Genomic DNA, 24,406 nt, shown 5'->3' on the forward strand with positions numbered 1-24,406 from the left:
CCACACTGCAATGACCCTGAGACATTATACCACATGCCACAATGCCCGTGATATAGTATACCACACACCGTAATGCCTGACACATTATGACACACACCGCAATGTCCGTGATACATTATGCTACACACTGCAATGACCCTGAGACATTATACCACATATCACAATGCCCGCGATATAGTATACCATACACCGTAATGCCTGTGACACATTATGACACACACCGCAATGTCCGTAATACATTATGCCACACACCGTAATGCCCATTACACATTAAGTCCTACAGTAAGGCTTCTAATTACTTTTCAATTACCTGCTCGTTGTCAGGGGTTTCATGCACTGGGTGTCATGCTCGTTGCCAGGGGTTTCATGCTCTTGGTTCCATGCACGGTGCCAGGGGTTTTCATGCTCAGGGTGTCATGCTCGTTGCCAGGGGTTTCATGCACTGGGTGTCATGCTCGTTGCCAGGTGTTTCATGCACTGGGTGTCATGCTCGTTGCCAGGTGTTTCATGCACTGGGTGTCATGCTCGTTGCTAGGAGGTAGTCCTTGTTGCTAGGGCTGTGCTCCCAGTGCCACATATGTCCCCAGTGCCAGATATTCCCCCACGGTGCCAGGTACTCACATGCCCCAGTGCCAAATATAGCCCCCCCCCATGTGCCAGGTACACATATACCCCCCCAGTGCCACATATGCCCCCAGTGCCAGATATTCCCCTCCAGTGTCACATATGCCCCCAGTGCCAGATATGCCCCCAGTGCCATATATTGCCCCCCAGTGCCAAATATGCCCCCAGTGCCAGATATGCCCCCAGTGCCACATATGCCCCCAGTGCCGGATATTCCCCCCCAGTGCCACATATGCCCCCAGTGCCAGATATTCCCCCCCAGTGCCATATATGCCCCCAGTGCCAGATATTCCCCCCCAGTGCCATATATTCCCCCCAGTGCCAGATATCCCCCCGTGCCATATATGCCCCCAGTGCCAGATATTCCCCCCCAGTGCCATATATGCCCCCAGTGCCATATATGCCCCCAGTGCCAGATATTCCCCCCAGTGCCATATATGCCCCCAGTGCCATATTCCCCCCAGTGCCATATATGCCCCCAGTGCCAGATATTCCCCCCCAGTGCCATATATGCCCCGTGCCAGATATTCCCCCCCAGTGCCATATATGCCCCCAGTGCCAGATATTCCCCCCAGTGCCAGATATCCCCCCCCCCCCAGTGCCATATATGCCCCCAGTGCCAGATATTCCCCCCAGTGCCAGATATTCCCCCCCGTGCCATATATGCCCCAGTGCCAGATATTCCCCCCCGTGCCATATATGCCCCCAGTGCCATATTCCCCCCAGTGCCATATATGCCCCCAGTGCCAGATATTCCCCCCCAGTGCCATATATGCCCCGTGCCAGATATTCCCCCCCAGTGCCATATATGCCCCCAGTGCCAGATATTCTCCCCCAGTGCCATATATGCCCCAGTGCCAGATATCCCCCCCCAGTGCCATATATGCCCCCAGTTCCAGATATTCCCCCCCAGTGCCATATATGCCCCCAGTGCCAGATATTCCCCCCCAGTGCCATATATGCCCCCAGTGCCAGATATTCTCCCCCAGTGCCATATATGCCCCAGTGCCAGATATCCCCCCGTGCCATATATGCCCCCAGTGCCAGATATTCCCCCCAGTGCCAGATATCCCCCCCAGTGCCATATATGCCCCCAGTGCCAGATATTCCCCCCAGTGCCAGATATTCCCCCCCGTGCCATATATGCCCCCAGTGCCAGATATTCCCCCCCAGTGCCATATATGCCCCCAGTGCCAGATATTCCCCCCCAGTGCCATATATGCCCCAGTGCCAGATATTTCCCCCGTGCCATATATGCCCCCAGTGCCAGATATTCCCCCCCAGTGCCATATATGCCCCCAGTGCCAGATATTCCCCCCCAGTGCCATATATGCCCCAGTGCCAGATATTCCCCCTGTGCCATATATGCCCCCAGTGCCAGATATTCCCCCCAGTGCCATATATGCCCCCAGTGCCAGATATTCCCCCCCAGTGCCATATATGCCCCAGATATCCCCCCCCAGTGCCAGTTATTCCCCCCAGTGCCATATATGCCCCAGTGCCAGATATTTCTTTCCCCCCCCCCCCCCCCGCCGCCGCCGCCGCTTTTTGGAGGGACACGGAGGGCACAGCTCGCCTCTCCTGTGTCCCTCCTGCATCATCTCCGGCGGCCGCGGGTCTAATAGGGGGAAGTGCCGGTTCGTGAGCCAATTAGAGCTCACGGACGGCACTTCCCCCTATTAGACCCGCGGCCGCCGGAGATGATGCAGGAGGGACACAGGGAGGCCCGCTGTGCCCTCCGTGTCCCTCCAACAAGCGGCGGAGGGAAGGAGACCGCAGACTGACATGCGGACGCTCGTCCGCATGTCAGTCTGCTGTAAATCAGTGGCGCCCCCGCAGCCCCTCGCCCCCAAGCCACCGCGAGGGCTGCGGGGGCAGTAGTTACGCCACTGTTTCCAGTGATACTGCTGTATAAATCCAGTTATGCTGCCGTATAAATTCAGTGGTACTGGCATATAAATCCAGTGATACTGCCGTATAATTCCAGTGATACTGCCGTATAATTCCAGTGGTACTGCCGTATAATTTCAGTGGAACTGCCGTATAATTCCAGTGATACTGCCATATAATTCCAGTTATACTGCCGTATAAATCCAGTGGTACTTCCGTATAAATCCAGTCCAGTGGTGCTGCCGTATAACTTCAGTCCAGTGGTGCTGCCATATAAGTTCAGTGGTGCTGTCTTGTGCTGTATATTATTTACTCCAAATAAAGGGGTTATTAATATTTAATCCAATGTGTGGTGTAGAGGTACGCTCTCCTGTGCCGCATATTGTTATACAGGTTGAGTATCCCTTATCCAAAATGCTTGGGACCAGAGGTATTTTGGATATGGGATTTTTCCGTATTTTGGAATAATTGCATACCATAATGAGATATCATGGTGATGGGACCTAAATCTAAGCACAGAATGCATTTATGTCACATATACACCTTATACACACAGCCTGAAGGTCATTTTGACCAATATTTTTTATAACTTTGTGCATTAAACAATGTGTGTCTACATTCGCACAATTCACTTATGTTTCATATACACCTTATATACACAGCCTGAAGGTCATTTAATACGATATTATTAATAACTTTGTGTATTAAACAAAGTTTGTGACTTTGTGTACATTGAGCCATCAAAAAACAAAGGTTTCACTATCTCACTCTCACTCAAAAAAGTCCGTATTTCGGAATATTCCGTATTTCGGAATATTTGGATATGGGATACTCAACCTGTATAACTCCAGAAAAATAATGGAGAATAAAATAGGGAAAGATCAAGATCAATAAAAATTTGGAGGATAAAATAGGGAAAGATCAAGAACCAATAACTCCTAGTGCTGCTGCTGCTGTTGTTGCTGCTGGGAGTTGATCGTCATCCCAGAGGGGAATTCGGAAGACCACTTGTACTACTTCCAGTAAGCAATTGACTGTCCAACAGTCCTTTGTGAGGAAGATGAAATATCACAGCAGTCATCCTGTTGCAAATCGGATAACTGAGGCCTTGACATCTATGTTGGTGTTAGACGTGCGTCCGGTATCCACCATTAGTGCAGTGGGACTGCAGTGCCAACCCTAGATGGGCCAGGTGTTTGTCGTCTATTTATTTCTGAGTGCCACCATTACTACATTCCATAAGCTCAGTACAGAGGGGTTGTGCACTGGATCAGTTTGCATATTATACCTGAGCGTGAGTGGCGGACATATTTTTGTACTTATCTAGAGTTTCATTATGTGTGACTTCTAGTCAAGGCATCTGCTCATTTTTAATTAAGATTCCTCAGACACAGTGGATGTGAGGATTGCACTGTAAATATTTCTCACGGTGTGGTGCGATGTCTGTACAAGATGATTTTCCTGGATTCTGTATACCAGTGTTGCCAGAAGGGGAAACCCTAACACATACAGATACAGAGGCAGAACCATCCTGTTTTCACATGGTCTTATTACTGTAGCAGGTGAAGAATCTTCTGAACATTTAGTTTCACAATTGAATAAACTTAAAAAGTGAGAAGTGGACTCTATTGCACAGAGTAATGCTACTGGACTATATTAGGGACAAGCGTATACCAAGAGGCTTTAGAATAAGAAATATTCCGACCATAGGTCGTCATAACCCAGACTTTTGTAGAAAATGGGCAGCCGTTTTTAATCGCTGCTCATTTGACCTTATCCTGCTGGTCATAGCAGAGTCAAGATGGGAGCTTAAGAGTACGAAAGAAAAATTTTACTCTTTCTAACTATCATCTCAGGTTGAGAAATATCAGGCAGACCTTATTACATTCAAAAAGTCAAAACGTGTTACAGTTAACAGAGACTATAAGTTGGATCAAGTTTACAGTTGGGTCTTTAATAAAGACCCTGTACAACAAAGGAATCAAAGATTTCGTAGGAAGCCCAAAAAAATTCTGTTGGAGACAGACCAATCAAGCACCACGTTATCTTCACGTGATACAGAAAGTGCTTCAACATCTACTTCTAAGAAGCCAGCTATTCGAGTGAAAACTCGCTCAAAAAACGAACGAACAAAAGAGCCCGTACCCGCCGGGGGGGAAACAGGAGGGAAGCAATCAAAGCCGGTGCTCAAGGAAACAGTGTTTAATTTGTCTTCCAGAATACTGACTCCAGACGAAACAAAAGTGCTCAATAGGGGCCTGTCATTTGTTCCAACACGTACACCAAACGTTTTTACAAATAAGGTTGATTTATTTAAACTCAGTCGACGGATCAAGCTTAAGGAATATTTTGATGATAATATCACTGCAATTCAACCCACCCCAGTCTATAGAAAGTCTACATTTAATCCTCTTTCACAAAATAAAAGCATCAAGACTTTTACCAGTTGTCTTGAAAGTTTCATCAGTGAAAATACTCTGAATCCATACAAGGGTCCACACAACCTCTCAGCTAATGAGCATGTGGCACTGAGAAATTTGGGAACGTACAATTACATTACCATCCGCCCTGTGGATAAGGGCAGAGGAATAGTCATTCAGGACCTCTTGATGTATAAAAATGAAGTATACCATCAGCTAGATGATCAAACTGTATATGAAAAATTACGAGAGGGCCCTACAATGCAATACAAAACTGAACTTGACGAGATTCTACAACAAGCAGTTTTGGATAATATCATTACGGTCCAAATCAAGGAAGCCCTAAGTGAACCATGGCCAATTATTCTGGCATTCTACACTATCCCTAAGCTACACAAGAATCCAGTAAATCATCCAGGATGCCCTATCATCATGGCGAGGGATTCTCTATACTACAATCTTTCCAGATATCTAGACTTTTTTTTCCAGGCATCAATTCAAGGACTTCCGTTACGTTTAAAGGACACTACCACTCTTATCCAAACTCTACAAACACTGTCACCATTGCCAGCCCGTTATTTATTGTGTACAGTTGACGTAGTCAACTTGTACACAAGTATCCCTCATGACAGAGGGTTACAGACTATGGATATATTTTTAAACAATCATCCGGATTATACTGGCCTTGAAATCAAATTCTTTTTGAAATTGCTTGAGCTTACTCTTGGAAGAAATTACTTTCTGTTCGATAAACAAATTTATCGACAGCGAACTGGGTGTGCCATGGGATCATGTGTGGCACCCAGTTTCGCTAATATATTTATGAGTGAACTGGAAAAAAGTCTATTTTTTGAAGACTCTTTGGAGGTCATTCCGAGTTGTTCGCTCGCAAAGCGATTTTAGCAGAGTTGCTCACGCTAAGCCGCCGCCTACTGGGAGTGAATCTTAGCATCTTAAAAATGCGAACGATGTATTCGCAATATTGCGATTACACACCTCGTAGCAGTTTCTGAGTAGCTTCAGACTTACTCGGCATCTGCGATCAGTTCAGTGCTTGTCGTTCCTGGTTTGACGTCACAAACACTCCCAGCGTTCGCCCAGACACTCCTCCGTTTCTCCGGCCACTCCTGCGTTTTTTCCGGAAACGGTAGCGTTTTTTCCCACACGCCCATAAAATGGCCTGTTTCCACCCAGTAACACCCATTTCCTGTCAATCTCATTACGATCGCCAGAACGATGAAAAAGCCGTGAGTAAAATTACTAAGTGCATAGCAAATTTACTTGGCGCAGTCGCAGTGCGAACATTGCGCATGCGCATTAAGCGGAAAATCGCTGCGATGCGAAGATTTTTACCGAGCGAACAACTCGGAATGAGGGCCTTTGTTTTCACGCTATAATCGACTGTTTCGTCGCTATATAGACGATATCCTAATTGTTTGGACAGGCACTGACATAGAGTTTAGAGAGATGATGCAGGTGGTCAATCTTAAAGATCCTGCCATCAAATTTACATTCTATTGCAGTTTTGAACAAGTCCATTATTTGGAGGTGGCCATCTCGGTTGGAACAGATTGTATAATTAACACCAGTATCTATTATAAGCCCACAGATCGGAATATGGTCTTAAGGGCAAATAGTCATCATCCGGAGAAATGGAGTCTCCCGTATTCTCAGTTCTTGAGGATTATATCTGTAATAATAAGGAGGATGCCAGAATACAAATTTGTAACATGGCTCAGAAATGTTAATCCAGAGGCTATTCAGCAGCATCATTGAAGAAAGCATTGGCAACCCCTAGAGAAGTGGCACTTACATCAAAGCAGCCAAAGGTCAACAAGATTGTATGATTTGGACACAAGACTTTACAACAGCAAGTAAAAACTTGTATCATCAAGCCAAAAGGCTTTGGACGGTTATCACCAGAGATAAAAAACTTTCAGTCCTTAAAAATACGTCTGTGATGGCCTCATACAAACGGGGCCGTAATATTAGAGACATGGGGGGTCATTCCGAGTTGATCGCTAGCTGCCGTTGTTCGCAGCGCAGCGATCAGGCAAAAAATCGGCTATTCTGCGCATGCGTTTGGGCCGCAGTACGCACGAGCGAAGTCTTTCACATAAAACTATGCAGTTTTACACAAGGCCGAGCGACTTGTTCAGTCGCTCGGCTGATCGGTGAGTGATTGACAGGAAAGGGGCGTTTCTGGGTGGTAACTGGCCATTTTCCGGGAGTGTGCTAAAAAACGCAGGCGTGTCAGGGAAAAACGCAGGAGTGGCTGGAGAAACGGGGGAGTGGCTGGCCGTACGCAGGGCGTGTGTGTGACGTCAAACCAGGAACTAAACGGACTGAGCTGATCGCAACCTAGGAGTAGGTCTGGAGCTACTCAGGAACTGCAGGAAATTATTTAGTAGCAGTTCTGCTAATCTTTCGTTCGCTATTCTGCTATGGTAAGATACACCCAGAGGGCGGCGGCCTAGCGTGTGCAGTGCTGCTAAAAGCAGCTAGCGAGCGATCAACTCGGAATGAGGGCCATAGTTGTCCACAACGATATTTCACATCTAGGTTCAGAGAAACCTACACATTTTATTACACACAAACCAGGCAACTGCAGATGCACTGGGTGTACCACCTGTAGCTGCCTGGAGACCGGTAATTCCTTTTAACATCCTAGGTCCGGTAAAACATTTACTAACAGGCATTCACTTACTTGCACTAGTAAATACATCGGTGGTCATTCCGAGTTGATCGCTCGCTAGCTACTTTTTGCAGTCCTGAGATCAGATAGTCGTCGCCTATACGGGAGTGTTTTTTCGCTTTGCAAGTGTGCGATTGCATGTGCAGCCGAGCGGTACAAAAAAGTTTTGTGCAGTTTCTGCCCAGGACTTACTCAGCCGCTGCGATCACTTCAGCCTTTTTGGTCCCGGAATTGACGTCAGACAGCCGCCTTGCAAACGCTTGGACACGCCTGCGTTTTCCCAAACACTCCAAGAAAATGGTCAGATGCCACCCATAAGCACCTTCTTCCTGTCAATTTCCTTGCGATCGTCCGTGCGTATGGATTCTTTGTTAAATCCATCGGTCAGCAACGATCCGCTTTTCCATAGATCCAGTATCCGAGGAGCCATAGCGGGTACGGGCAGAGATTTACCAGTGACCAGACACTTTACAGCAGTAATCACAACTTGGCCGTTATTCGCTACAGGATGATAGACCATGTCCCCCCTAATATGAGAGGAGGGGACCGGGGCAAAATTCTCCTGCAAAAGAGGCATGGTGGATACACAAGATATAAACAGTGCATCCTTATGGCCTAAATGAAGCATTGAGTTTTAATTGGTTCTTAGGATCATTGTAATGAATGTACTCCGCACTATATTGCAGCAGGGATAGACTGATAGTCTAGTGGCTGCGCGGACGAGAAGGGGCGTGGCCCAATACACAGGGCGTAGCCTCACGGCACGCCCCTGTGTCTCTGTATGCTGGGTAGCTGTGCAGAGAGCTGGGAGGCCCCTGGCTGTCTGTTGGCCATGCACTGCTCTGCCAGGCTTTTCGGGTGGAACGGCCCATCGGCCATCAGCCATCAGTGCCAGATGACCAGTCAAGCCCCGCCTAGCAGAGTTACTACATTATACAATGTGCAGGACAGTCAGGAGGTTTGTATATATATATATATATATATATATATATATATATACTGTATATATATATAATAGATGTGCTCGCCCACTGCCTGAGATAGCCTGGTACAGCATGCAGCATTTCTAATCTCTTGCTTATATAGTAATTCAGATATTTCTATCCCATCCATATAAGATAGCGCAGCTGCAGGAGGGTTCCGTCCGTGTTCTAGGGCTCGGTAATGACAAACACGAGTCACATTATACAGTATATTGGATGTTCTGCTCCCGGCAGTGGTACACGTGTGATATGGAATCATGACCCCAGTAGTATTACACTATTATATTGTATATTACTCTACATCCTCATCTCCATTGTTATCACATATAAGAAAAGCCGGAACAGTGATATATAATAATGCAGCTGACATCTCATATGAGACTGTAAAACAAGACAATTATGTGTAGCACCGAGGAAGATTATCCGTCACTGTCACTGCTGTCTGTCACTATATAAACTCTGCGGGATTGTCAGGCCGGAGACACATGGGAACGTGTCCTGCAGGGACTGCGCGGGATTGTCAGGCCGGAGACACATGGGAACGTGTCCTGCAGGGACTGCGCGGGATTGTCAGGCCGGAGACACATGGGAACGTGTCCTGCAGGGACTGCGCGGGATTGTCAGGCCGGAGACACATGGGAACGTGTCCTGCAGGGACTGCGCAGGGAAGATGATTGATGCTTGCAGCTTCATGGGATTCATACAGAATAATCATGGCACATGCATTATTAAATAGCGAGTGCTGGAATCACACGTGGTCATACAGGAATAATGTAACAAAGACCTCATAGTAAATTCTTACATTATTCTAAATCCATGTATTCCAATAAAAACCGAAATCTTATAGGAAAGGAACATATTTCCATACACAGTCATTCATCATAGGAGAGGAGTTTCTGAAATGCTTAATGGTTCCCCTGTTAAACCCCCCTATTAACCCTAGGCTGCACAGTAGAGATGTGCGGCGGCACCTTTATCGTGTTTTGTGTTTTGGTTTTGGTTCTAATTCCACTTTTGTGTTTTGGTTTTGGATCTGGAAGATTTTTTTGGGGAAAAACCCATAAAAACAGCTACAATCATAGAATTTGGGGGTAATTTTGCTCCTACAGTATTATTATCCTCAATAACAATCATTTCCACTCATTTCCAGACTATTCTGAACACCTCACACCTCACAATATTGTTTTTAGTCCTAAAATTTGCACCGAGGTCGCTGGATGACTAAGCTAAGCGACCCAAGTGGGCGACACAAACACCTGGCCCATCTAGGAGTGGCACTGCAGTGGCAGACAGGATGGCACTTCAAAAAAATAGTCCCCAAACAGCACATGATGCAAAGAAGAAAAAGAGGTGCAAGATGGAATTGTCCTTGGTCCCTCTCACCCACCCTTATGTTGTATAAACAGGACATGCACACTTTAACGAACCCATCATTTCAGTGACAGGGTCTGCCACACGACTGTGACTGAAATGACTGGTTTGTTTGGGCCCCCACCAAAAAAAGAAGAAATCATTCTCTCCTTGCACAAACTGGCTCTACAGAGGAAAGATGTCCACCTCATCATCATCCTCCGATTCCTCACCCCTTTCACTGTGTACATCCCCCTCCTCACAGATTATTAATTCGTCCCCACTGGAATCCACCATCTCAGGTCCTTGTGTACTTTCTGGAGGCAACTGCTGGTAAAGGTCTTCCCGGAGGAATTTATAATTAATTTTGATGAACATCATCTTCTCCACATTTTCTGGAAGTAGCCTCCTACACCGATCGCTGACAAGGTTACCGGCTGCATTAAACACTCTTTCGGAGTACACACTGGAGGGGGGTCTACTTAGTGTTATGAACCACAGGTAGTGGTTCATTCCTGTTTTCCGTTTATGTATTTTATGTTATATTTCTCTTGCAGGCCAGGATTTCCCTTTGCTCTGGTTTAGAAGACTCTTGTTTGCTGCCGGTGGTGAGTCTGTGTAATTGCAGCCTGTTTCCATGTGTTTGGCCTCACCTGTCTGTTAATTGCATCTTGTCAGTTTGGAGTCGTGCAACAGGGCAGCTGCACGACATAATTAATTAGGGCTCCCTGTTATATTCTGGCTCAGTGCATTACACAGACGCCGGTGATAGTTCTGAGCTAGTTCCTGCCAGTTCCTGAGTTTCTGAGCTTCTGTCTAGCAGCTTCTGTCTAGCTGCTTCCAGCCTTATTCCAGTGTCTGTTCCAGTGTCTGTTCCAGTGTCTGATCCAGTGTCTGATCCCGTGTCCTGCCGTGAAGCGTTCCTGTCCAGAAGTCCTGTGGCTTTGTCTGTGCCTGGTCGAGTATCTGGCTCCTTGGTGTCCACCGGTCTGTCGTTTGGGATTCTGCCTGTCCTCCGGTTCTGAGAGCCTGTGTCGGCTACATTGAGGGTTCCTGTCCATTTGCCAGTATTTGTACCGGTTCCGTGAGTAGCGGCTTTGCCGCGTCCGTCGGCCAAGGCCGCTGTATTCTTTAGTTTCTAGTTTCTGGTGTTTTTGCAGAGGGTTCTGCATATGCTGTCACCGCCGGTACACAACAGTATTGTGTCGGCGTGTGGACAGCATTTCCTTTATTGTTGTTTATCCTGGCGGCTGTGCCGCACATACTTTATTTAAGTTCTGTAGCACCCCTAACTCTGTATTTCTGTCTTTAGTTAGAGGTTCCCCTTGTCATCTCCCCGTCTCGGTTCACGCCTTGTCTCACATTAAGACCTGGGGGCATCGGAGTTGGGCAGACTTAATCCGCCCTTCAAACGCGGCTGCCGTGGGCCCAAGAAACCATGGTCACGCAGGCGTGGGCTGACAACGAGGGTGAGACAATGGAGTCAGGTTTCCATAGGGGTTGCTGCTGAGCTCCGTATCTATTGCAGCATTACGTTCCTGTACTTGGGGCTCATCCGCCCAGTTCCAGGAGTACCAAATACAGTGAACGTAACATTTTCACCAGCCATACAACAAAAAGAAAACAAAGCTAAATAGTAGTTTTTTCTTTTTTGGCCCAGTCCAGTCTATTGTCTAGAATTCAGTGTGCAGAATCCAGTCCTGTCTAGAATTCAGTGTGCAGAATCCAGTCCTGTCTAGAATTCAGTGTGCAGAATCCAGTCCTGTCTAGAATTCAGTGTGCAGAATCCAGTCCGGTGTTTAGAATCCAGTCCTGTCTAGAATTCAGTGTGCAGAATCCAGTCCTGTCTAGAATTCAGTGTGCAGAATCCAGTCCTGTCTAGAATTCAGTGTGCAGAATCCAGTCCGGTGTTTAGAATCCAGTCCTGTCTAGAATCCAGTCCTGTCTAGAATTCAGTGTGCAGAATCCAGTCCGGTGTTTAGAATCCAGTCGTGTCTAGAATCTTGTCTAAGAATCTTGTTTAGAATCTTGTCTTAGAATCGTGTCTGGAATCGTGTCTAGAATCTTGTCTTAGAATCGTGTCTGGAATCGTGTCTAGAATCTTGTCTTAGAATCGTGTCTAGAATCGTGTCTAGTCTTGTCTTGTCTAGTTTGAAATCCTCCTATGCCTACTATGCAAGCCCTGCAAGCATCTCTCTCACCCCTGAACTCTGCTTTCAGTGCTTTGAAACCTGAGCGGCTGGAAGTTTTGCAGCAATCCTTAAAGCAACTGCAAAACCTTCTGACCAAAATTTTGCTTATCTTGCCAGAAGTTGTTGAGAGTTCATCTATCTCTGAAGAGACTCTTGCTCACAATATGGTGACAAGAGAATCCTCAGGTTCAGTTGGAGAGAAAAAGTTTAAAAGTTTTCTGCGGCCAAGGCTCTCAGAAGAGGAGCGTCTGCGTCGCAGAAACTTAAATTTATGCCTATATTGTGGGGGTTTAGGCCACTATCTGCAGACCTGTGAGTTGCGCAAGCCAAAGTGTGGCGACAAGTCCTGCCCTCTGGCCAAGTTGAGTCAGGATACAAGACCTATTCCTGTATTTCTACTGTGGCAGAGGTACTTGTCACACAACCCACACTAAAAAGCACTCTGTCCTATAATTGGGGTCCTTGGGCTAGGGAGCCCCATTATAGATTCAGGAACCAAAGGAGAATGTTTCTCATCTCTCTTGATTTTCCTGTTGAGCAGAGTTGCAAACCCCTGGAGTGGTGCCCGATGCCCGGGGTCCTGGAGCGGTGCCCGATGCCCGGGGTCCTGGAGCGGTGCCCGATGCCCGGGGTCCTGGAGTGGTGCCCGATGCTCAGGGTCCTGGAGTGGTGCCTGATGCTCAGGGTCCTGGAGTGGTGCCTGATGCTCAGGGTCCTGGAGTGGTGCCCGATGCCCGGGGTCCTGGAGTGGTGCCTGATGCTCAGGGTCCTGGAGTGGTGCCCGATGCTCAGGGTCCTGGAGTGGTGCCCGATGCTCAGGGTCCTGGAGTGGTGCCTGATGCTCAGGGTCCTGGAGCGGTGCCCGATGCCCAGGGTCCTGGAGCGGTACCCGATGCCCAGAGTCCTGGAGCGGTACCCGATGCCCAGAGTCCTGGAGCGGTACCCGATGCCCAGAGTCCTGGAGCAGTACCCGATGCCCAGAGTCCTAGAGCAGTACCCGATGCCCAGAGTCCTGGAGTGGTACCCAATGCCCAGAGTCCTGGAGCGGTACCCGATGCCCAGAGTCCTGGAGCGGTACCCGATGCCCAGGGTCATAGAGGGACATCGAATATTATAGCTCAGGTGTCAATACCAGAAGGGGTCTCAGAAGCTGTTACCCCAGGTAGGGACTTGAAAAGCGCAACCCCAGAAAGGGTATCAAAAACCATAGTTCTAGAAGGGAACTTGAGAAGCAAAACCCCAGAAGGGATCTTTGAAGTAATATCCCCAAGTGGGGTCTCGAGAGACACAGCCCCAGAGAAGGGTCTAGAGGTCGCTTCCCCAGGAAAGGACTCAAGAGGCATAGCGTTAGTGGAGGTTCTGAAGGTTATATCTTCAGCAAAAGTCCCGGAGGTCATAGTCCCGGGAGAAGTTTCGGTAATTATCGACTCAGAGAGGGAGGCTGACGGCCCGTTCCCAGAGAGGGAGGCTGACGACCCGGTCCCAGAGAGGTAGGCTGACGGCCCGGTCCCAGAGAGGGAGGCTGACGGCCCGGTCCCAGAGAGGGAGGCCGACGGCCCGGTCCCAGAGAGGTATGCCGACAGCCCGGTCCCAGTAAAAGAATCCGAGGTGCTGACCCCAGTGGGGTTCTCGAAGGCCACTGCCCCAGTGGGGTTCCCGAAGGCCACTGCCCCGGGTGGGGTTCCCGAAGGCCACTGCCCCGGGTGGGGTTCCCGAAGGCCACTGCCCCGGGTGGGGTTCCCGAGGCCCACTGCCCCGGGTGGGGTTCCCGAGGGCCACTGCCCCGGGTGGGGTTCCCGAGGGGCACTGCCCCGGGTGGGGTTCCCGAGGGGCACTGCCCCGGGTGGGATTCCCGGGGGCACTGCCCCGGGTGGGGTTCCCGAATGGCACTGCCCCGGGTGGGGTTCCCGAGGGGCACTGCCCCGGGTGGGGTTCCCGAGGGGCACTGCTCCGGGTGGGGTTCCCGAGGGCCACTGCCCCGGGTGGGGTTCTGAGGGCCACTGCCCCGGGTGGGGGTCCTGAGCGCCACTGCCCCGGGTGGGGTTCCCGAGGGCCACTGCCCCGGGTGGGGTTCCTGAGCGGCACTGCCCCGGGTGGGGTTCCCGAGGGGTACTGCCCCGGGTGGGGTTCCCGAGGGGCACTGCTCCGGGTGGGGTTCCCGAGGGCCACTGCCCCGGGTGGGGTTCCGAGGGCCACTGCCCCTGGTGGGGTTCAGAAAGTCTCAGCCTCGAGTAAGGTCAGCAGTGACCAGGTCCTAGCAAAGCACTCTAGTCAGTCAGATGGGAAGGAAGCAGAACCTGACTCTGTTGATATCTCAACATCTATAATCTTTGATGAGGACTTAGTCCAATTTCTGGCGCTTTACAAACACTATTACATCATTATGTTGTCTAGACCATTTCTGGGCATCACTTCAGAGAACCTTGTGCTCTATCTGATATATTCCTTTAGAGGGGAGCCTTTTGAGTGGGCATCCAATTTAATGAAAACTGAAGATCCCACTCTTCAGGATCCCCCGGCATTCAGTGATGCAGTTATTAAGAGATATGGTTCCAAAGAAATTGGTTCAGGTTTCTCGAGGTCACCCGTCTTATATGCTGAGAGTCCACCGTATACTGTAAACTCGGCACAAGAGTCTCAGCCCATTGTTTTGACTGCAGGATGTGCTTTTCTGTCTTCTTCTAGTAGTGGTACTTTGCCTGAAAGTTCAGTTCCCAAGGTTAAGAAACCAATCTCTGATTTGAACCCAGCCTTGCTGGAAGGTACCATCAGTTCAGACAATGTTTGGGGAATTACCTTGGTCAGACCTCAAGAACTTTGTAAAAAATAAAGAAGAAAAATAAATAATTATTGACTCTTGCCTTTAAAAAAAAAAAAATATTTTTTCCTTGTCTTGTGTCCAGTGGCCACCGTCAAGGGGGGAAGGGGGGGGGGGGGCACTGTTACAAGCTGTTGCCACAGCTTGTTTCTGTTTTCTTGCCTGTTAAACCAGTGTGTCAGGGTTTTTTTTTGTATCCCTTGTTTTGGAAAGTCTGAATTTTGGGGTCCGTTGACCCCTCCTCAAGGGGGGGTGGTGGGTACTGTTATGAGCCACGACAGTGGCCCATTCCTGTTTTGCATTTTGGTTATGTATTTTATGTTATACTTCTGTTTCTGTTCCCCGTGGGTGTCATGGGGTGTCCGGAGCCCACCCTTAAGGAGAGGGTACTGTTATGAACCACAGGTAGTGGTTCATTCCTGTTTTCCGTTTATGTATTTTATGTTATAGTTCTCTTGCAGGCCAGGATTTCCCTTTGCTCTGGTTTAGAAGACTCTTGTTTGCTGCCGGTGGTGAGTCTGTGTAATTGCAGCCTGTTTCCATGTGTTTGGCCTCACCTGTCTGTTAATTGCATCTTGTCAGTTTGGAGTCGTGAAACAGGGCAGCTGCACGACATAATTAATTAGGGCTCCCTGTTATATTCTGGCTCAGTGCATTACACTGACGCCGGTGATAGTTCCTAGCTAGTTCCTGCCAGTTCCTGAGTTTCTGAGCTTTTGTCTAGCTGCTTCCAGCCTTGATCCAGTGTCTGTTCCAGTGTCTGTTCCAGTGTCTGATCCAGTGTCTGTTCCAGTGTCTGATCCAGTGTCTGATCCCGTGTCCTGCCGTGAAGCATTCTTGTCCAGAAGTCCTGTGGCTTTGTCTGTGCCTGGTCGAGTATCTGGCTCCTTGGTGTCCACCAGTCTGTCGTTTGGGATTCTGCCTGTCCTCCGGTTCTGAGAGCCTGTGTCGGCTACATTGGGGGTTCCTGTCCGTTTGCCAGTATTTGTACCGGTTCCGTGAGTAGCGGCTTTGCCGCGTCCGTCGGCCAAGGCCGCTGTATTCTTTAGTTTCTAGTTTCTGGTGTTTTTGCAGAGGGTTCTGCATATGCTGTCACCGCCGGTACACAACAGTATTGTGTCGGCGTGTGGACAGCATTTCCTTTGTTGTTGTTTATCCTGGCGGCTGTGCCGCACATACTTTATTTAAGTTCTGTAGCACCCCTAACTCTGTATTTCTGTCTTTAGTTAGAGGTTCCCCTTGTCATCTCCCCGTCTCGGTTCACGCCTTGTCTCACATTAAGACCTGGGGCATCGGAGTTGGGCAGACTTAATCCGCCCTTCAAACGCGGCTGCCGTGGGCCCAAGAAACCATAGTCACGCAGGCGTGGGCTGACAACGAGGGTGAGACAATGGAGTCAGGTTTCCATAGGGGTTGCTGCTGAGCTCCGTATCTATTGCAGCTTTACGTTCCTGTACTTGGGGCTCATCCGCCCAGTTCCAGGAGTACCAAGTACAGTGAACGTAACACTTAGGTAAAATAAAGCCAGTTTTTGCAAGGGCATCCAATTTGCCTCTATTTCCTGCCAGTATACGTACGGACTGTCTGCCATGCCTACTTGGATGCTGTCACTCATATAATCCTCCACCATTCTTTCAATGGTGACAGAATCATATGCAGTGACAGTAGACATGTCAGTAATCGTTTGGCAGGTCCTTCAGTCCGCTTTCACTCCTGACTGCCCTGCATCACTGCCAGCGGGTGGGCTAGGAAATCTTATCCTTTTCCTTGCAGCCCCAGTGGGTCACGTTCCGCTTCAGTTGACAATTTACTAACCAGCAGGTATTTGCACCTGTGCACACTTGTGTCTGCTGGAAAGAGAGATACAATGTAGGCTTTAAACCTAGGATCGAGCAAAATGTAGTGCTCTGATTTCAACAGATTGACCACCCGTGAATCCTGGTTAAGCGAATGAAGGGCTCCATCCACAAGTCCCACATACTTTGCGGAATCGCTCTGTCTTAGCTCCTCCTTCAATTTCTCCAGCTGCTTCAACCTGATGAGGGGAATGACCTGACTTAGGCTGGCAGTGTCTGAACTGACTTCACGTGTGGCAAGTTCGAAGGGTTGGAGAACCTTGCACAAGACGGAAATCATTCTCCACTGTGCTTGAGTCAGGTGCATTCCCCCTCCTTTGCCTATATCGTAGGTAGATGTATAGGCTTGAATGGCCTTTTGCTGCTCCTCCATCCTCTGAAGCATATAGAGTATTGAATTCCACCTCGTTACCACCTCTTGCTTCAGTTGATGGCAGGGCAGGTTCAGGAGTGTTTGCTGGCGCTCCAGTCTTCGGCACGCAGTGGCAGAATGACGAAAGTGGCTGGCCCGGGCCACTGACAGCATCTTCTGCACACCCCTGTCATTTTTCAAAAAATTCTGCACCACCAAATGAATTGTATGTGCAAAACATGGGACATGCTGGAATTTGCCCAGATGTAATGGACGCACAATATTGGTGGCATTGTCCGATATCACAAATCCTCAGGAGTGTCCAATTGGGGTAAGCCATTCTGCAATGATGTTCCTCAGTTTCCGTAAGAGGTTGTCAGCTGTGTGCCTCTTACGGAAAGCGGTGATACATAGCGTAGCCTGCCTAGGAACGAGTTAGCGTTTGCGAGATGCTGCTACTGGTGGTGGTGCTGCTGTTGCTGCGGGAGGCAATACATCTACCCAGTGGGCTGTTACAGTCATAGGGCGAGATTCAAATGTTTGAAAAGTCGGTTAGGTGTCTGTTTTTTCCTGTCTATTAGATAGGAAAAAACAGACTCCCAACTGACTTTTCAAACAATTGAATCTCCCCCCATATAGTCCTTAGTCTACCCTGTTCCACTTCTCCACATGTCCATGGTTAGGTGGACACTGGATACAACCGCATTTTGTAGGACACTGGTGACTCTTTTTCTGACGTCTGTGTACATTTTCGGTATCGCCTGCCTAGAGAAGTGGAACCTAGATGGGATTTGATACCGTGTACACAGTACCTCCAACAATTCTCTAAGTCCCAGTGAACTAATGGCGGATACCGGACGCACCTCTAACACCAACATAGCTGTCAAGGCCTGAGTTATCCGCTTTGCAACAGGATGACTGCTGTCATATTTCATCTTACTCACAAAGGACTGTTGGACAGTCAATTGCTTACTGGAAGTAGTACAAGTGGTCTTCCGACTTCCCCTCTGGGATGATAATCGACTCCCAGCAGCAACAACAGCAGCGCCAGCAGCAGCAGTAGGCATTACACTCAAGGATCGTCAAGAGGAATCCTGGTTAGGAGAGGACTCCTCAGTCTTGACAGTGACATGGCCTGCAGGACTACTGACGTTCCTGACTGAGGAGGAAGTTGACATTGAGAGAGTTGGTGGTGTGGCTTGCAGAAGCTTGGGTACAGGAGTAAGAAGGGATTTAGGTGTCAGTGGACTGCTTATGTTCTTACCCAAAGTTTCACAACTTGACACTGACTTATGATGAATGCGCTGCAGGTGACGTATAAGGGAGTATGTTCCTAGGTAGTTAGCATCCTTACCCCTACTTATTATATAGATTGACAGAGGCAACAGATGGCTTGACACCTGTTGTCCGGATTTGTGGTGAAATAATTCCACACCGAAGAGGTGGCTTTTTTGGTAGTTTGCCCAGGCATCACAATGGGCTTCTTCGTCCCAAGGACAACAGGTGTCTCCCCCGGTGCCTGACTTAAACAAACCACATCACCATCAGAATCCTCATCGTCAACTTCCTGCTCAGCGCCAGCAACACCCATATCCTCATCCTGGTGTACTTCAACATTGACATTGATAGAGCTGTCTAGGTAGCTCTGGTTTGGTCCCTCTATTATCATGTCACTTCTGGATACCAGGTCATAATGTATTGCTGAGAGAACTCAAAGACACACACAGCCGCATGTCTCATAAGTAATCTGCTTTATTTTGGTCAGCTTCGATATTTATACACAAATATTGGCAGTAAATGATTAACACAATTATATAACTTCATATGCCCCTTGTCCTTCTGCTTATCTGGAGCTACATATAGATATTTTCCATTTCTGAGGAGAGAGCAGAGAGCAGGGTGCCAAATGCTCACTTTCACACACAATGTTATATAACACAAGCTTTTATAATTTTCCATATGTTCAAGCTATTTTAATCAAATCTCTTTGTAATATTAAAATGAATTGCATTATTATAATTAAGAATGGTAGCTAAGCTTTTATCTCTATCAGTTTCCCTCCTATTTTATAATAATCAAACATTACAGGTTCATCTGGTATTACAATATGACATTACAGTTGAGCTACAAGGCATCACATAAACTCTACCTACAAGAGACTAAGCAAACAGTCTAGCTATAATGGTGCTAAAGGCTATGTTCCCATAGGACGGTGCTTGTCACTCTATCCCACGGAAGGTAAAGAACCGTTCACATCATATCCATTAAGGTAGACTGCTCACGGCTCCTTCTTGCCAAGCTCTTCTGTAGTTTCTTCTTTGAGTTTACACTTTACAAATTTCTTTCAAGCTGAAAGGAAGGGAAACAAAGATAGCATCTTAAATTCAGATATATGCAATTTGCTAAAAAACATCACTATTTCAACAATCTCCTTTGCATGTTTGCATATTTCATCGTTCAAACTTAACTTGAGCAAAATTGCAGTGGAACCCAAGTTTCTCTTTCCTTAATTGACACAGAAGTGGGCGTGGTCAGAAACACTCGATATGGACCATCAAATCTGGGCTCAAGTGACTTTTTCACGTGTCTTTCCAGATACACCCAATCTCCTGGTTAAAGCTTGTGGGGATTCAGATCTGCTCCTGAATCTGGGAGATAAAAAAAAACTAGAGAACACAGAGGTGTCAGTTTCTTCAGTAAGAACACTTTAGCATCCCTTTCTGGTTTCTGTGACACACTCACTAATCTGACACTGTAACTTCTGGTACTCCTTATCTGCAAATATCTTCTGAACTTAATTTTCTATCTATTGATCTTGCTGTAGCTTTTGCCATTGGCCAATAACTGAAAAATGTCTGTGACTATCAATACATCTTTGGCAGTTAGTTATAGTCAATTTGCAGTCTGGAAAATAACTTTTGGGGATTGCTCCAAGGGTTGTCTTGACCTTCTGTCCTGGATTGGACATTTCCACATATCCAGCAGGCTTGTACAAACTTGGTTGCATCTGGATAAAATTCTGGAGCTATCCATCTTTTCTGTGACTAAGTTTCCCATCTGATTATTTCCCAGGTGTGTGAGTCCATGGCTGACTTAACACATAAGGGGGTATAAGCTTCTGGATAAGTATAACTTTTCTTCTAATTTTCATGAGTCAGTGTCTTCTTGTCTGGCTCCTCTTCTCTGCCATGCTGCTTTTTCTTTAGGACCTGCTTGTTCCTGAAATTTCTTCAAATCCTGTAGATCAGGCATTTGAGGCTTTGCTTCTTTCTGTTACTTCTGTATGTGTGGTGTAGATGGCTACCTTTACTGGTTGTTTCGTTGCTTTCTCTTTCCACATGCTTCTTTCTCACTCTCTTCTGCTTTGTTCTGAAGTTCAATCAGCGTAGCATAATCAGGCATTTGGTCTGGCACTGGAATGGTTACTGTATAGGCTTGCCTTATCTGCTGGGGGCATTTTGCTGCCCTCTTGGCTTCAGCATCTTGCCAGATTGTCGCCTCTTGTTTCAGGAGTGTCATTTCTTCATGTGCCTGGATCTTCATTACTGCAACCTTTTCTGTGGCCCTTGCAGAGCTCTCAACTGGCGTCTGATCAGGGAAGCACGTTGTATGTTTTCACCACTTGCCTTCTTGAAGCCTCTGCTTTTCCATATCTGGCCCACAATCCTGTGCTGGGATGGTAGGGATCCTGAGTCCACAACTTCATATTTAGTGGTTACTGCGTATCCTGTATAAGGAATCCCATCCTCATAGTATCTTGAACCATCCACATAGAGATTGTGCTGTGCATCAGGAAGTGTTGTGTCTGTGACATGAGGTAGTGGTTGAGTTTCTTGTTCCATCAGTGCCATGCAGTCATGGGGAAAAAAATGTTTTTTATTGTGAATATTTTCATCACTTTCTGCATTCCCATAGTTCATGTGGTCCTCATCATCCTGGTTATTCTGGGTACCATTGCTAGAGATATTATAGGTCTCTCTTCTCCCTCCTTTTGAATTTAGAGATTCATACTCTGCTCCTTCTTCCTGCAATAGGGCTGGTAGTAGAGTTGCTGGGTTGAGGGTGGTGCATCTTTTGATGGTGACATTTGTGGCACTTAGTAGAGCTACTTCATACTTGGTGAGTCTTGCAGCTGATAAGTGCTTGGTTCTGGCTTGCTGTAGTATTTCAGTCACCGCATGTGGTACCTGAATGATCAGTTCATGATTAAGCACAATGTCTACGCATTTCTGTTTGAGGACTGCTGTTGCTGCCACTGCTCTGATGCAGGTGGGTGCTCCTTGGATAATGTTGTCCAGTTTGTTTGAAAGATAAGCCACTGGGCGTTGCTTGCTTCCATGCAGTTGCGTGATGACTCCAAGTGCATGGCCTTTCTCCTCATGGAATTTCTTCAACTTGTTCTGTGGTGTAGATTGAAGCCTCTTTCTTTGTGCTGTCATACAAAACTTGCATGTAGATAAACTTCAATTGCTGCTTCAATGCTAGGCTTCATGATAGCTGGAATATTGCTGGTATACTTGATTCCTTGTGGGGTATACTGAATAGTAGCTTGCATGATGTTAAGGATATCAGCTCCCAACAAATTCACTCTTTGAAGAGGGAGGGGCTGTCCTCCCAGTCCTGTCCCATCGACATAGTGGCTGGTTAAGAGTTCTTCTGGGACGTCAGTTTTCTTAAGTACAGTGACTGCTGCTCCAGTGTCCAAAAGGCATTCTAGGGTGTTTCCTGTAGGTAGAGTAAGCATAACAGTACCTTTTATGGGGTCAGTGTAGGTGTCACTTGAGTAGGTGGACCCCGTAGCAGGATTCAGTCATTCCTGTTGTACCGTGAAGTTTGGGACAGAGTCCTTAGATTTCAGCCATGTCTGGTATTTTCTGCTTTTCTTCTTCTGATGACCTGAAACCTTGCACCAAAAACATTTACCAGTCATGTCTTCACCCTGCACATTTCTTGTGGTGTAGGGCCTGGAGTTATTTACACCTTTACCTTGACTTTGGACCTTATTTGTCTTGGTGTTAGACTGGGCAGCCTGCACTACATGTATAGTAACAGCTGGTGCTTTGGAAGTTCTCTTATCTCTCCTTTCTTTCTCGTTATCTTGAATCCCTTCTAGGACTTCTACTAGTGAGGTAATGTTCATCAAATTTGCTTCTGGTCGGACTGCATACAACTGCTGCCTGTATTCAGGTCTAAGTCCATTAAGGAACCTGGTCTTAAACAGTCTGGCGTTGTTAGAGTATTCCCTTATGCTGAGGTTTTTTTATACCAGATCAGGTTCAGCTGGTGCAGTGTCTCTGATTTGCTTACATCTGACTTGTACTCTATACAACAGTTGTGAGCCTGAAGCTAGAGTATAACGGTTAGCTTCAGAGGGAGCTGCCTTAATTTCTCCTCTATCACTATCTGCCTCCTGAGGAGCTATGGCAAGAAGCATATTATATTCACCTATTCCTATGGAAGCTCTAAGAATCTGTTCTAAATCAACCCAACACGGTCTATACACGAGATACACTTGTTTAATCTTTTTTTCAAATTCAGCTGGACTTTTTCTGATATCTGGTAAGTCATTTACAGTACGCATAACCTCTGAAGGGAGCCAGGGTATGTATTGTTCCTGCTCCACATATGCTGCAATATAACCTTCAGCCCCAGGTAACCTGTCAGTTGTATGTCTGGGATTAGCATGACTACTAACTCTAACAGGCATTACATTGTAATTTTTACGAGATATTCCTCTTGGATCTCTGTTACGACTACTAGCAAAGTTCCACAACCTCCTAAATATCCCTGGAGTTTTTGGTTTAACATTTTGTGATTCACATGGTCCTGAATTTGTCTCTACCCAGTTACCACAAAAGAAACATTTTTCACTTCCCTCCGGAACACATCTCCCACAATAAAGACACTTTCTTTCAGGGTAGTGGATAACATCCCTAAGAACCAGTGTACCTTCTGGATTTTCTTTATAACTTAAAGTATTTTCATAACGTTTTTCAGGTGTCATTTGTTCTGCATATGTTACTGAAGGAGTTAAAACTCCTGCTTTATCATGTGTCCTTGATTCTGCATGCATTGATACTGCTGAGGGGGCTGACCCCCCTTCCACATTCCCATCATTATAAATAGCATAACATGTTATTGTAACATTGGGTGGTGGTATTATATTAGACCTACAATCTTCCTGTCTAATTCGTTCCTCATCTTCCAGTTCTTGTGAAACAATAAGCCATATATTTACAGTGTCCAAATAACCTTTCTTTTGTAACCAGTGACTATCTGTGGCCTGGAACCTTTTCCAAGCCTCTGTATCTAAGATTCCATCCTTTGGAAAATTAGCTCTTTTAAGGATAGCGTTAATACGCTTAAATCCTCTCCTTCCCTCACGTTCTGCTAAGCGCTTCATCTTACTCCCTTTCCCTCCCATTGGGGTAATTAAGCCCTCTGAGTGTGGCCGAATCCACCTGCGGTGAAGAGGGATATGTCCTTGAACGAGAAGTATCTGTGTATCACTGGCTATAAGTTTTGTCTGGACACAAACCTTTCTCAGCCTATTTTTGTTTCTACTGAACTTGTCTGACTGTACTAAATCACATTTACAATACATGCAATCTAAAACACCATATTCAGTCTTCTAACTTTTCTGACTTGTTGGACACTGCTGGTATTTTAAAAAAAAAATGATCAGTAGGTTAATCAGCTAAGCATAAAGGATATGGTTCATTTCTATGCACTGACAACAATTGAGCATCCAAATGATATCCCATAATACTAGCAAATTCTGTTAAAATGCCTTTCCTATTCTGAGATGGTTATCTACGTTGCAAAAAACACTGGGTAAATCCTGCATAATAATGAACCTTGGTACACCTCTGTACCGCACACAATTGCAAACTAGGTACGCCTTTGTATACTATTCCAATTGTTCTGTGGGCGCATGCGCTAATAAGACATAGACACAGATTCAGTCATTCAGCATACATATAGAACATACAAGCATATGACAACTGCAATATGCCTTACGCCTTATGCCTTAGCTTTATACTGTAGCTGCAACAAGCAATGCACCTTAGCTAAGCAATACACCTGTATATGCCTTAGATTACAACAAGCAATAAACTTTAGCTGCGCAAGCAATACACCTGTATCTGCCTTAGATTACAATAAGCAATACTTTTTAGCTGCGCAATACAACATAATTCAAGTAATCTAGGCTGTGTGACAAGATA

The sequence above is a fragment of the Pseudophryne corroboree genome, chromosome 9 (assembly GCF_028390025.1).
Source record: "Pseudophryne corroboree isolate aPseCor3 chromosome 9, aPseCor3.hap2, whole genome shotgun sequence".
Classification (NCBI taxonomy): Eukaryota; Metazoa; Chordata; class Amphibia; order Anura; family Myobatrachidae; genus Pseudophryne; species Pseudophryne corroboree.